Here is a 15129-nt window from a genome sequence, read left to right on the forward strand (position 1 = left end):
ACCTAACCTAACTTAACCTAACCTTACCTAACCTAACCTGACCTAACCTAACCTAACCTAACCTAACCTAACCTAACTTAACCTAACCTAACCTAACCTAACCTAATCTAACCTGATCTGACCTGACCTGACCTAACCTAACCTACCCTAATCTAACCTAACCTGACCTAACCTAACCTAACCTATCCTAACCTAACCTAACCTGACCTAACCTAATCTAACCTAACCTAACCTAACCTCACCTAACCTAACCTCACCTAACCTAACCTAACCTAACCTGACCTGACATGACCTGACCTAACCTAACCTAACCTAACCTAACCTAACCTAACCTGACCTAACCTAACCTAACCTAACCTAACCTGACCTGACCTAACCTAACCTGACCTAACCTAACCTATCCTAACCTAACCTAATCTTACCTAACCTAACCTAACCTAACCTAACCTAACCTAACCTAACCTAACCTAACCTCACCTAACCTAACCTCACCTAGCCTAACCTAACCTAACCTGACCTAACCTAACCTAACCTAACCTAACCTAACCTAACCTAACCTAACCTGACCTAACCTAAACTAACCTAACCTAACCTAACCTAACCTAACCTGACCTAACCTCACTTAGCCTAACCTAACCTAACCTGACCTAACCTGACCTAACCTAACCTAACCTAACCTAACCTAACCTAACCTGACCTAACCTAACCTGACCTAACCTAACCTAACCTAACCTGACCTAACCTGACCTAACCTAACCTAACCTAACCTAAAGTAACCTGACCTAACCTCACCTAGCCTAACCTAACCTAACCTAACCTAACTTGACCTAACCTCACTTAGCCTAACCTAACCTAACCTGACCTAACCTGACCTAACCTAACCTAACCTAACCTAACCTAACCTGACCTAACCTAACCTGACCTAACCTAACCTAACCTAACCTGACCTAACCTGACCTAACCTAACCTAACCTAACCTAACCTAACCTAACCTGACCTAACCTCACCTAGCCTAACCTAACCTAACCTAACCTAACCTGACTTAACCTAACCTAACCTAACCTAACCTAACCTGACCTAACCTAACCTGACCTAACCTAACCTGACCTAACCTAACCTAACCTAACCTAACCTAACCTAACCTAACCTAACCTAACCTAACCTAGCCTAACCTAACCTAACCTAACCTAACCTAACCTGACCTAACCTACCCTAACCTAACATAACCTTACCTAACCTAACCTAACCTAACCTAACCTAAACTAACCTAACCTAACCTAACCTAACCTAACCTAATCTAACCTAACCTATCCTAACCACCTAGGATGGTCCCAAATCTGCACACAGAAATCACTCCCTACGTAAGTAAAAGACTGGGCAGGCGATGCAAAATGCCGCCAATAAAAAGTAGGGGCGCCATTGGTACACTAAGAGAAAACACCATAAGTGTCCGGGGCCCAAAACTGTTCAACAGCCTCCCATCAAGCATTAGGGGAATTGCCAATAAACCCCTGGCTGCCTTCAAGAGAGAGCTGGACAGATACCTAAAGTCAGTGCCGGATCAGCCGGGCTGTGGCTCGTACGTCGGACTGCGTGCGGCCAGCAGTAACAGCCTAGTTGATCAGGCCCTGATCCATCGGGAGGCCTGGTCATGGACCGGTCCGCGGGGGCGTTGATCCCCGGAATAACCTCCAGGTAACCTCCAGGTAACCAGCAGCGCTGTGTGAGCCTTGTAGGTTCAGCTTGTAGTTATGATTGTAATAAATATAATCTCAACGTATATAGCACGCTGAGAGATCACGTTTTTCCCTATTTTAGGGATTAAGATGTTTGTATCTGGCGAAGTTACGCGCATAGCTTACGGAGGAAGAATTCTTCTCCATTTCTCCATTTATATATATACACAAATAGTACGTCATAACAGCCACAAATATTCATAAATTACGTATTAACACATGCAATATTTCTCCTCTCTGGAGAGAGGAACCATTGCATCATTATCATCACAATAACGAGGTAGGTAAAAGTCCCTCGTTAGCAGTTATATTAATCGAATATTATACAAATTAGGAGAGTATTATGCAAATCAGTCGAATATTATGCAAATTAGGTGAGTAGAACAGCGTTTCAAATTAATTTATTAAAACACATTGTGGGTTTATGGGTTGAATTTTAAAAGACTTACGAGTGCCGTCAGGTGTGAAGTTTTTCCGAACATTTATAAACATCCAAATGAAGTTATTATTAATAAAAATAACATTACTTGATTTTAGTTATAAGTATTTATTGTGACCTGGACTGGTGGCCGTCATCCTCGTGTAGCTTTGTACACAATTAATTCTGAGAACTGACAGGTTGGTAAATTAGACTATTAGACTGAGGTAGACATTAGTGGGTGAGCTTTCCATAATAAAGATTCCTAAGTGTTTCACAAATGTGTAATTTATGAGTGTGTAGGTAGTTACCCAGGGGGAGGAACACACTCTTACCCCTGGGGAAGCCAGGGTACACACTGCCTCTGGTCGTTTGGATGAGGAAAGTCAAGACTTCTCCTTTATCTTCACTAATCCCAAGAATCTTTCTCCCTAATCCCTTCCCCTCCCTCAGCCCTCGTTCCCTAATCTCCTCCATCTCCTCCTCCTCCTCCTCCTCTTCTCTGTATCTCCCACTGTGAGAGATATGTGTGCAAGGAGGAGGAAGAAAACTTTTTTTCAGTGCAAAACTTAACAAAAACTGAGAGGACAGAGAAGCCAAGAAAATTTTCTTCAAGAATTTCAAAGTTTTAGACTCAGAGACTAAAGTCGATAAGATAATCTTCTGGAAACATTGCGATTATATATGAACAAACATGACACACACACACACACACACACACACACACACACACACACACACACACACACACACACAGTATATGCAAAATAACCACTGTGAAAGAATAATGAAATTCCAAGCGCTTTCGTGACTACTCGCATTATTCTTTGATGCATCACTTTTATTGTTCCTTAATAATGCAAGTAGTCACGAAAGCGCTTGGAATTTCATTATTCTTTCACAGTGGTTGTTTTGCATATACTGTGTGTGTGTGTGTGTGTGTGTGTGTGTGTGTGTGTGTGTGTGTGTGTGTGTGTGTATGTACGTATAATACGAGACCCACACTGAATTACCTCTTGTTTTATAATAATAATAATAATAATAATAATAATAATAATAATAATAATAATAATAATAATAATAATTGGGGACGAGAGGCCTCTCACACACATCAGATCTCTGGGAGTTTAAAAACTTAATAAACGTCACAAATTATTCTCCCTTCATGGGAAGGGTTCTTGATCCAAGGAATTGGAGTTGCCCTCCCGTTCATGGGATCAGTTCTGATTACCTTCCTTTACCCAGGCGCTGTATGACCCTCAAGGTTTTAGCGCTTCCCATCAATGTTACATTAATAATAATAATAATAATAATAATAATAATAATAATAATAATAATAATAATAATAATAATAATAATAATAATAACCACAATAAGAAGAAGAAGAAGAAGAAGAAGAACAACAACAACAACAAGAACAACAACAACAAGAACAACAGCAACAACAACAACAACAACAAAATGATGACAATGATAACAGTAATAATAATAATATTAAGAGCCTATTAATTATTTTTTAGTCTATCATCTTCTGTACCTCATGTTTCGTCAGTCTCATATATGTTACCCTCACCACCACCACTACTACCACCACAACTACTACTACCACTGCTACCACCACCACTACTACCACCACCACTACTACCACCACCACTACTACTACCACTAATACCACCACCACTACTACCACCACCACTACTACTACCACTGCTACCACCACCACTACTACCACCACAACTACTACTACCACTGCTACCACCACCACTACTACCACCACCACTACTACTACCACTAATACCACCACCACTACTACCACCACAACTACTACTACCACTACTACCACCACCACTACTACCACAACCACTACTACCACCACCACTACTACCACCACCACTACTACTACCACTGCTACCACCACCACTACTACCACCACAACTACTACTACCACTGCTACCACCACCACTACTACCACCACCACTACTACTACCACTAATACCACCACCACTACTACCACCACAACTACTACTACCACTACTACCACCACCACTACTACCACAACCACTACTACCACCACCACTACTACCACCACAACTACTACTACCACTACTACCGCCACCACTACTACCACCACAACTTCTACCACCACCACTACTACCACCACCACCACTACTACCACCACCACTGCTAGTACTACCACTATTACCACCACTATTACTACTATCACCACTCCTGCTACCACTGTTACCACCACCACTACTACTACCACTGATACTACCACCACTTCTACCACCACTACTAACACCATTACTAACACCACTACTACCACCACAACTACTACTACTACTACCACCACCACCACTACCACCACTACCACCACAACCACCACAATCACCACTACCCTCAACATATCAAGAACTTACCACTACTGAAACAAGCTAACAAAAAAAAGTCTCCCACCGAGCTAATGACTCGGCTAATGAGTCCTTTTAATAATTAATTTCCAGGGTAAATCAGGGTTTCAACCAATGTAGTTGATGTATCACTGTAACCTACAGCTGGTTCCATTTCATAATTAATACTGGCAGAGACTGCGGGGCGACTGAAAGAGCATTGCACGAGCCATTAATGGTAGAGTACCTGTCTGACTTTATATATAGTATATATTTTAGCGTTGTGTGTGTGTGTGTGTGTGTGTGTGTGTGTGTGTGTGTGTGTGTAAATGAGACCTATTCGTATAGTCTTTTATTTATTCATTTATTTATTTATTCACCCATCAACTCCCTCAAACACTCACTGGCTCATCCATCAGTTCACCCATACACTCATTCATACACCAATTCACTCATCCACCAATTCAATCATACACTCATACACCAATTCACTCATATACCCACTCATTCACCCATTAACCCACTCATACGCTCACCCATTCACTAATTCTTTCAGCTCAGAATGACAGATTTCAACTGTATTTATGAGCCACCCATCCTGAGCGAGGTAAATAAACATGGCTGTCGTTCCTGATGTCCACTCATATAGGATAAAGCAGCGGCACATATCTCATATACCCAGCTTCGCTAAATAATAATAATAATAATAATAATAATAATGATAAAACACTCATTCACCCACTCACTGACTAACAGAAGCTTCGCTAAGCTCCTCATTCGTACTTTCGAATACAAGACACGAATACTAATGTAAAGACGCGCGAGAAATTTCTCGTTGGAAATTAGGTATGTTTAGCAGTGGGGCTGTGAAGGAGGAGGATGTGAAGAAGGAGGAAGTGGGGGAGGTGGAAGAGGAAGTGGGGGAGGTGGAAGAGGAAGAGGAGGAGGTGGAAGAGGAAGAGGAGGAGGTACAGGTAGTAAATATTCAGGTCTTCAATTATTTTTATTTGTGTGTTCATTTGCACTTTATTGAAAATAAGGAGGAGCAGGATGTGAAGAAGGAGGAGGTGAAGGAGGAGGAGGAGGAGGAGGAGGAGGAGGAGGGGGAGGAAAAGATACATTTATATTCCAGAGAACCATTTCTGTGATGAATACTTTGAATGATTTAACACATACAAGTAACATCTTTAAATATTCCTCACATATCTAAACATTAACGTAACATGTAAACACGCAAGTGTTATCGCTACACATCTCAAGTGCAAATATCGTAAAGTGATCTACATTCACTGTACAATAAACACACGCGATAAATAGGAGCAAAGGGGGGGGGAGGAATTGTATCTCTAACATACGATAGCCGAAACTTCAGAGGAAACATCAAGAACGCCTCCACAATTACACGAGTCAGGAAACAAATGGTTTTCCTCGACGACGCTAACACACGCGTCTAAATGCGACATTAAACTTGCGCTGTTGCTTGAGGGAAGTGATGTAACGGTGGGTGTGTAGGAGGACGCGACAGAAACTCGCTGTGGGGTAAACAGTGAAGGTCCGCTGGGCAGGTGTCGGCGTACACAAAGATGCCACCAACACGGTCACATAACGCAGAATTTGAGAGAAACTGGCGCCATCACTCGCAGCTAGGACGTAAATATCACACCACACAACCACCACTTTTCTTCTTGTCTCCCAGGTCTGGGGAGACGAGGGTGGGAGGCGTGGGCGGGAAGATGTTAGAAGAAAGGCGTGGAGAGAGGATGTTAGAAGAAAGACTTGGAGAGAGAGAGAGAGAGAGAGAGAGAGAGAGGATAGAATAAAGGCGTGGGAAGAGGGGGAGTAGAAGAAGTTTGAGGAGAGACATACACCTCTCCACCAATATACTTTTTGTAAATTGTAGGGAGAGATCAATAAGGGGTAGATGTGGTGGAAGGGTGGGAGGGGGTATCGGAGGGGAGAGAGTAGAAGAGAAGATTCTGTGTGTATGTGTGTGTGTGTGTGGTTGCAGGGGTCGAGTCATAGCTCCTGGCCCCGCCTCTTCACTGATTGCTACTAGGTCCTCTCTCTCCCTGCTACATGAGCTTTATCATACCTCGCCTTAAAACTATGTATGGTTCCCGCCTCCACTACTTCACTTTCTAGACTATTCCATGACTTGACTACTCTATGACTGAAGAAATACTTCCTAACATCCCTTCGATTCATCTGAGTCTTCAACTTCCAATTGTGACCTCTTGTGTCTGTGTCCCATCTCTGGAACATCCTGTCTTTGTCCACCTTGTCTATTTCGCGCAATATTTTATATGTCGTTATCATGTCTCCCCTGACCCTCCTGGCCTCCAGTGTCGTCAGGCCGATTTCCCTCAACCTTTCTTCGTAGGACAATCCCCGTAGCTCTGGGACTAGTCTTGTTGCAAACCTTTGCACTTTCTCTAATTTCTTGACGTGCTTGACTAGGTGTGGATTCCAAACTGGTGCTGCATACTCCAGTATGGGCCTGACGTAAATGGTATACAGGGTCTTGAACGACTCCTTACTGAGGTATCGGAACGCTATCCGTAGGTTTGCCAGGCGCCCGTATGCTGCAGCAGTTATCTGATTTATGTGCGCCTCAGGAGATATGCTCGGTGTTATACTCACCCCCAGATCTTTTTCCTTGAGTGAGTTTTGCAGTCTTTGGCCATCTAAACTATATTGTGTCTGCGGTCTTCTTTGCCCTTCCCCAATCTTCATGACTTTGCATTTGGCAGGGTTAAACTCAAGGAGCCAGTTGCTGGACCAGGCTTGCAGCCTGTCCAGGTCTCTTTGTAGTCCTGCCTGATCCTCATCCGATTTGATTCTTCTCATTAACTTCACATCATCTGCAAACAAGGACACTTCTGAGTCTATCCCTTCCGTTATGTCGTTCACATATACCAAGAACAGCACAGGTCCTAGGACTGACCCCTGTGGAACCCCGCTTGTCACAAGCGCCCACTCTGACACCTCGTCACGTACCATGACTCGTTGTTGCCTCCCTGTCAGGTATTCTCTGATCCATTGCAGTGCCTTTCCTGTTATGTGTGCCTGATCTTCTAGCTTTTTCAGTAACCTCTTGTGAGGAACTGTGTCGAAGGCCTTTTTGCAGTCCAAAAAAATGCAGTCGATCCACCCCTCTCTCTCTTGTCTTACTTCTGTCACCTTGTCATAAAACTCTAGTAGGTTTGTGACACAGGATTTTCCTTCCCTGAAACCATGCTGGTTGTCAATTATACACTTGTTTCTTTCCAGGTGCTCCACCACTCTCCTCCTGATGATCTTCTCCATGACCTTGCATACTATACACGTTAGTGATACAGGTCTGTAGTTTAGTGCCTCATGTCTGTCTCCCTTTTTAAAAATTGGGACTACATGTGCCATCTTCCATACCTCAGGGAGTTGCCCAGTTTCAAATGATGTGTTGAAGATCTTTGTTAATGCCACACACAATATCTCTGCTCCCTCTTTAAGGACCCACGGAGAGATGTTGTCTGGTCCCACCGCCTTTGAGGTGTCAAGTTCGCATAGCAGCTTCTTCACTTCCTCCTCTCTGTGTGTATGTGTGTGTGTGTGTGTGTGTGTGTGTGTGTGTGTGTGTGTGTGTGTGTGTGTGTGTGTGTGTGTGTGTGTGTGTGTGGAAGGGAGGAGGGAGGAAGAAGTCGGTGCCTTATATTCCTTATAAAAAAAACTCCATTCACCTTATGAAACTTGATCACCTATGCACTTGCTTTAAAGGCATCAACACACACTGCCACGACCGGGTTTAAGCAGACTCTGCTTCCTTGTCTGAGATCAAAGGTTCAAGACTCCAGCGTCTCACTAAACTCATCAGCGTACTAAACTTTCAATAAATCTCGACTGCTCTGGGGTATTCTAGCTAGTAAGGATAAGCGAGAGTGAAATAATGTTGGCAGAATTACCCACTGTATGTTAGGTAAAAGGACACAAGTGCAACTAATGTGACATTTTATTGCGACAAAGTTTCGCTCTCTAGGAGCTTGACAAAGCTCCTGGAGAGCGAAACGTTGCCACAATAAAATGTCACATTAGTTGCACTTGTGTCGTTTTACCTAACATAGATGAGAGTGGTCACCACTTTCTTCTTCCTAGCTTCTTCCCTGCTCTTCCTGTCAGAACTTTCACCAAGGGAAGGAAGTTGTATTTCCCACCTTTGATGGGCTAAGTTTGTCACAGAGAATCTTGCTCCCCTCAGTTTTTGCATTCCAAGTACCCCAGTCACTTGCTTGCAACGTAGACTGTCTCTAAGCTTCACCTAAACTCGACCCAGACTTTAGCAGATTCCTAGACTTCAATGTCAGGGCTTGGAATTTTATGAGTCAGTCTACACCATGGCATACCACAGCCACAAGCTGCCCTGGGACATCAAGATCAATTTCAAAATATAAAACGTTATCTGATAATATTAGACCTAGTCACTGTTCATCACTTTCAAAAGATTTCCTCTGAGTGATTTGTGAATAAATTCAAGTTTCTTATAAGTGCATAATTTTTTCCTATATATTTGCGAAATTGTAGCCTTGTGTCGCCCTATCTCTCAGCAATCCTAATTTGAGGGTCATCCTGTCTTGTTGGGGGGGTGTCATCCTACATTGGGATCATGTTATGGCCCGTTTTCTCATATGTACAACGTGGCCATGTCTTGCGTAACCAGTGGCCACTTTCTCTTACGTAGTGCTCTTTTTTTTAATTTCTTTATGTGAGGCGCTAAACCCGTGTAGGTCACTCAAGCGCCAGGCTTTTCGGAAATCTCTGTGCTGTAGATCCCCCGAGAACCATCTCCCGGGATTTCCACAACGAGGATCGAGCCTCATTTTTACAGCTGTCTTGAGTAGTGTTGAACCTCAGTAAGCTACAACAGGGGAGACTCTAACCCACTTCAACTTTCTCTGCAAATTCCGTCGTCGCGTCTATTATTTTTTTCCTCTTCTGTAAATAAGCTTAAGGACGTCATTAAGCTGAACATGAGGAGCCATTTTTTTTCCGTGGAACGAGCGAGTCTTTGAGATGAGCATTCTCCAGCTTCAGGCTTCAGAAATGACCTTCTGAGTCCCGCGAATATTTCTCTATGCCCCTGGAGTCCTTGCTGGACGTCTTGCAAGCCACCCGACGCAGAAAGAAGAACTGGAAGACCTTCAACGTTACAGAAATCCATTCTAAACCTCCTGAACTCTCGCTCTACTGAGGTGGTTTACCTCTGTCTACTTCTGAAACCATACATAGTCAGTTTCCAGAGAGTCTTGCTTATTATATATAGTCTATATTACTTCCTAGTGCCTTCGACTCATCTGGATCATTGGCTTCCAGTCTGTGTCGACTCGTCCCATCCTTTCCATGTCCAGATAAGTGTATAAGAGATTTCAGCAGGAGTTAATAACAGTTACCCTCCGTCTTAAATGCTCACTGGACCGAGAGAAATGGCTAGCAATCCTACCAGAGTGCAAAACGTATAACAGCCTTCCGTTATTGTTAGTACGAGACAGCTCTCTCTCTCTCTCTCTCTCTCTCTCTCTCTCTCTCGCACTCTCAGAACTAGCTTCAATTAGCCGCCTGAGTCCATGGTTATTGGTCCAGGTAGGGAGGGTCGTCCCTTGCTGAATCAAAACGGCTGACTGATCTTACAGAGGTTAATGAATTTAATCCCCGGCCAATTAACACCTGGGCAGCAAGCTCTCCCTGGCAGCTGCTGGACAGACAGCCTTTACCAGTAGTCAAGAGGATCACCCCTAACACTCGATCTAGATAATAATATCCCAAAATTTGGAGTTCAGTATGGGCTCACCTATGATCCGAAATATCTGAAAGGAAATAATAATAATAATAATAATAATAATAATAATAATAATAATAATAATAATAATAATAATAATAATAATAATAATAATAATAATAATAGATACAAACATCAATTCTCATCAAGCACGTAAGTAAAAGCAGAAACAACAGTAATAGCTTCAACAGTAGCAGAAGCCACACCACCAACAACAGACGTTGCAACAAGAGCAGTAGTGTGGGGGGGGGGAAAGAAAAACAACAGCTCTGGACAACTTTCATGACTTCGTCCATCCCTTCCCCCTCCCTTCCCCCCCTCCCTTCCCCCCCCTAAAAAAAAGAGGCAAATTGTCAGCCAAATGAAAACAAACAGACGTTGTAGCAACGCTAATAAAAACTGATGGTGGGGAGAGGGGGAGGGAAGGGGGAAGGGGTGGGTTGAGAGGGGAGGGGATATAAGTAGGGTTTCGAAAATTTGTGCCTATCTTACTAACGAGAACGGCTGTGAAAACGCCCGGAGAGGTGCATTACAAAGTGTACTTGATGCAACAAGGCTCTGTGGTAATAAGGCTCCACTGTGTGGTAATAAGGCTCCACTGTGTGGTAATAAGGCTCCACTGTGTGGTAATAAGGCTCCACTGTGTGGTAATAAGGCTCCACTGTGTGGTAATAAGGCTCCACTGTGTGGTAATAAGGCTCCACTGTGTGGTAATAAGGCTCCACTGTGTGGTAATAAGGCTCCACTGTGTGGTAATAAGGCTCCACTGTGTGGTAATAAGGCTCCACTGTGTGGTAATAAGGCTCCACTGTGTGGTAATAAGGCTCCACTGTGTGGTAATAAGGCTCCACTGTGTGGTAATAAGGCTCCACTGTGGTAATAAGGTTCCACAGTGTGGTAATAAGGTTCCACTGTGTGGTAATAAGGCTCCACTGTGTGGTAATAAGGCTTCTCTGTGTGGTAATAAGGCTCCACTGTGTGGTAATAAGGCTCCACTGTGAGTAATAAAGCTCCACTGTGCATAATAAAGATATTAAACTAACTAACTGTGAGTAATAAAGCCCTACCGTGAGTTGAACTTTTTTGGCTAAACAAATTTTCAACTCTCACCACTGTCTACAAGGAGACAAGTGCTTGCAACAGCATCAGATCAAACACTGTGGTGATTCTTCGCCACTACAGCTTCATGACCATACCACTACAGTGTGTATTCAGTGCTCTGAACTACTCTGCCAGGGTGATTGTGCTCGTGGGAAACCACTAGGGCCGTAAGGGCCTTTACAGTGCCTGGGGAAGATGAGAAGTAATCAGGTTTGATCCATAGGAAGGAGAAGACTTTCAACAGCGAGGCTTTCAACACCAAGGTATTCCCTCTAAAGGGTTGGAATGGACTACCATGTTGAATTAATTACAGCAGCTTAGTCTGCCTATATATATATATATATATATATATATATATATATATATATATATATATATATATATATATATATATATATATATATATATATATATATATATATATATATATATATATATATATATATATATATATATATATATATATATATATATATATATCTTAGAGCCACCTAACGCAGGAAAAACAATTTTAGATATTATTTTGCTAAGAATTAAGCCTACACAAATAACCCTCACATAGGAGAGAGAGAGGAACTTACGACGACGTTTCGGTCCGATTTGGAATACTTACAAAGTCACACTAACAAAAAGGAGAGGAGGGAGTATATATAGGCCAGCAGACAGGGACGGGACAAGAGAGGTAGTAGGAAAGGAGTTTCAGAGGTAGTGGTAGAGTCAGTCATATACTAAGACCTAAGCTTATGAAGTCTGAATCCTGAGTCAAATGTTTATATAAACATCTATTGCCCAGTAACTATACCTATACGCAGCTACAGAGATACTCTCACATTCATGGTGTACGTATGGTCAATATAAATTATTCACCCTAACTTCAAAAATATACTTAGAGTATTATTTCCAAATTCAATAAAAACTGGACAAAAACACTCTGTTTTTCCCATCATACAAGTCAACACAAGTGAGAAAAATTCTATGACTTTATTCTTAGTACAAAAGTGTTTTAGAAAAATGTTTGCATAATAATGGTAAATAAAATGTTGGTTTTTGTTAAGGTTTCACGTATAAAACATTGTATATGGGGGGGGGGGGGTTAAAAGGGAGTGTAAACAGTCACACATCAATGGTACATTGTGTGTGTAATTGATGCTCACACAGGCATCATTGTTTAATTCGTTAGTGATGTTCGTCCAGGCACCGTTGCAACAGTTGATGCACTTGTGGAGGCACCAGCCTCTCTCGGTTAGCAAAGTCACAACGTTGATGTATCCTACATCCCAATTTCGTATTGATGAATATGGATCTCTCATATGCAAACGTCTTTTATCTCCCAAACAGCAACGCTGTCTCGTCCATACACCTACTGATACACACTGATGCTCTCTCATCTCTACACCTACTGACTTATACACACTGATTCTCTCTCATCTCTGTACCTACTGACTTACACATGATGATGCTCTCTCATCTCGACACCTACTGACTTATATACACTGATGCTCTCTCATCTCGACACCTACTGACTTATATACACTGATGCTCTCTCATCTCTGTACCTACTGACTTATACACACTGATGCTCTCTCATCTCTGTACCTACTGACTTATACACACTGATGCTCTCTCATCTCTGTACCTACTGACTTATACACACTGATGCTCTCTCATCTCTGTACCTACTGACTTATACACACTGATGCTCTCTCACCTCTGTACCTACTGACTTATACACACTGATGCTCTCTCATCTCTGTACCTACTGACTTATACACACTGATGCTCTCTCATCTCTGTACCTACTGACTTATACACACTGATGCTCTCTCATCTCTGTACCTACTGACTTATATACACTGATGCTCTCTCATCTCGACACCTACTGACTTATATACACTGATGCTCTCTCATCTCTGTACCTACTGACTTATACACACTGATGCTCTCTCATCTCTGTACCTACTGACTTATACACACTGATGCTCTCTCATCTCTGTACCTACTGACTTATACACACTGATGCTCTCTCATCTCTGTACCTACTGACTTATACACACTGATGCTCTCTCATCTCTGTACCTACTGACTTATACACACTGATGCTCTCTCATCTCTGTACCTACTGACTTATACACACTGATGCTCTCTCATCTCTGTACCTACTGACTTATACACACTGATGCTCTCTCATCTCTGTACCTACTGACTTATACACACTGATGCTCTCTCATCTCTGTACCTACTGACTTATACACACTGATGCTCTCTCATCTCTGTACCTACTGACTTATACACACTGATGCTCTCTCATCTCTGTACCTACTGACTTATACACACTGATGCTCTCTCATCTCTGTACCTACTGACTTATACACACTGATGCTCTCTCATCTCTGTACCTACTGACTTATACACACTGATGCTCTCTCATCTCTGTACCTACTGACTTATATACACTGATGCTCTCTCATCTCTGTACCTACTGACTTATACACACTGATGCTCTCTCATCTCTGTACCTACTGACTTATACACACTGATGCTCTCGCATCTCTGTACCTACTGACTTATACACACTGATGCTCTCTCATCTCTGTACCTACTGACTTATACACACTGATGCTCTCTCATCTCTGTACCTACTGACTTATACACACTGATGCTCTCTCATCTCTGTACCTACTGACTTATATACACTGATGCTCTCTCATCTCGACACCTACTGACGTATATACACTGATGCTCTCTCATCTCTGTACCTACTGACTTATACACACTGATGCTCTCTCATCTCTGTACCTACTGACTTATACACACTGATGCTCTCTCATCTCTGTACCTACTGACTTATACACACTGATGCTCTCTCATCTCTGTACCTACTGACTTATACACACTGATGCTCTCTCATCTCTGTACCTACTGACTTATACACACTGATGCTCTCTCATCTCTGTACCTACTGACTTATATACACTGATGCTCTCTCATCTCTGTACCTACTGACTTATACACACTGATGCTCTCTCATCTCTGTACCTACTGACTTATACACACTGATGCTCTCTCATCTCTGTACCTACTGACTTATACACACTGATGCTCTCTCATCTCTGTACCTACTGACTTATACACACTGATGCTCTCTCATCTCTGTACCTACTGACTTATACACACTGATGCTCTCTCATCTCTGTACCTACTGACTTATATACACTGATGCTCTCTCATCTCTGTACCTACTGACTTATATACACTGATGCTCTCTCATCTCTGTACCTACTGACTTATACACACTGATGCTCTCTCATCTCGACACCTACTGACTTATACACACTGATGCTCTCTCATCTCTGTACCTACTGACTTATATACACTGATGCTCTCTCATCTCGACACCTACTGACTTATACACACTGATGCTCTCTCATCTCTGTACCTACTGACTTATATACACTGATGCTCTCTCATCTCTGTACCTACTGACTTATACACAGTGATGCTCTCTCATCTCTGTACCTACTGACTTATACACACTGATGCTCTCTCATCTCGACACCTACTGACTTATACACACTGATGCTCTCTCATCTCTGTACCTACTGACTTATATACACTGATGCTCTCTCATCTCGACACCTACTGACTTATACACACTGATGCTCTCTCATCTCTGTACCT

This window comes from Cherax quadricarinatus, chromosome 40 (genome assembly GCF_038502225.1).
Source record: "Cherax quadricarinatus isolate ZL_2023a chromosome 40, ASM3850222v1, whole genome shotgun sequence".
Taxonomy (NCBI): Eukaryota; Metazoa; Arthropoda; class Malacostraca; order Decapoda; family Parastacidae; genus Cherax; species Cherax quadricarinatus.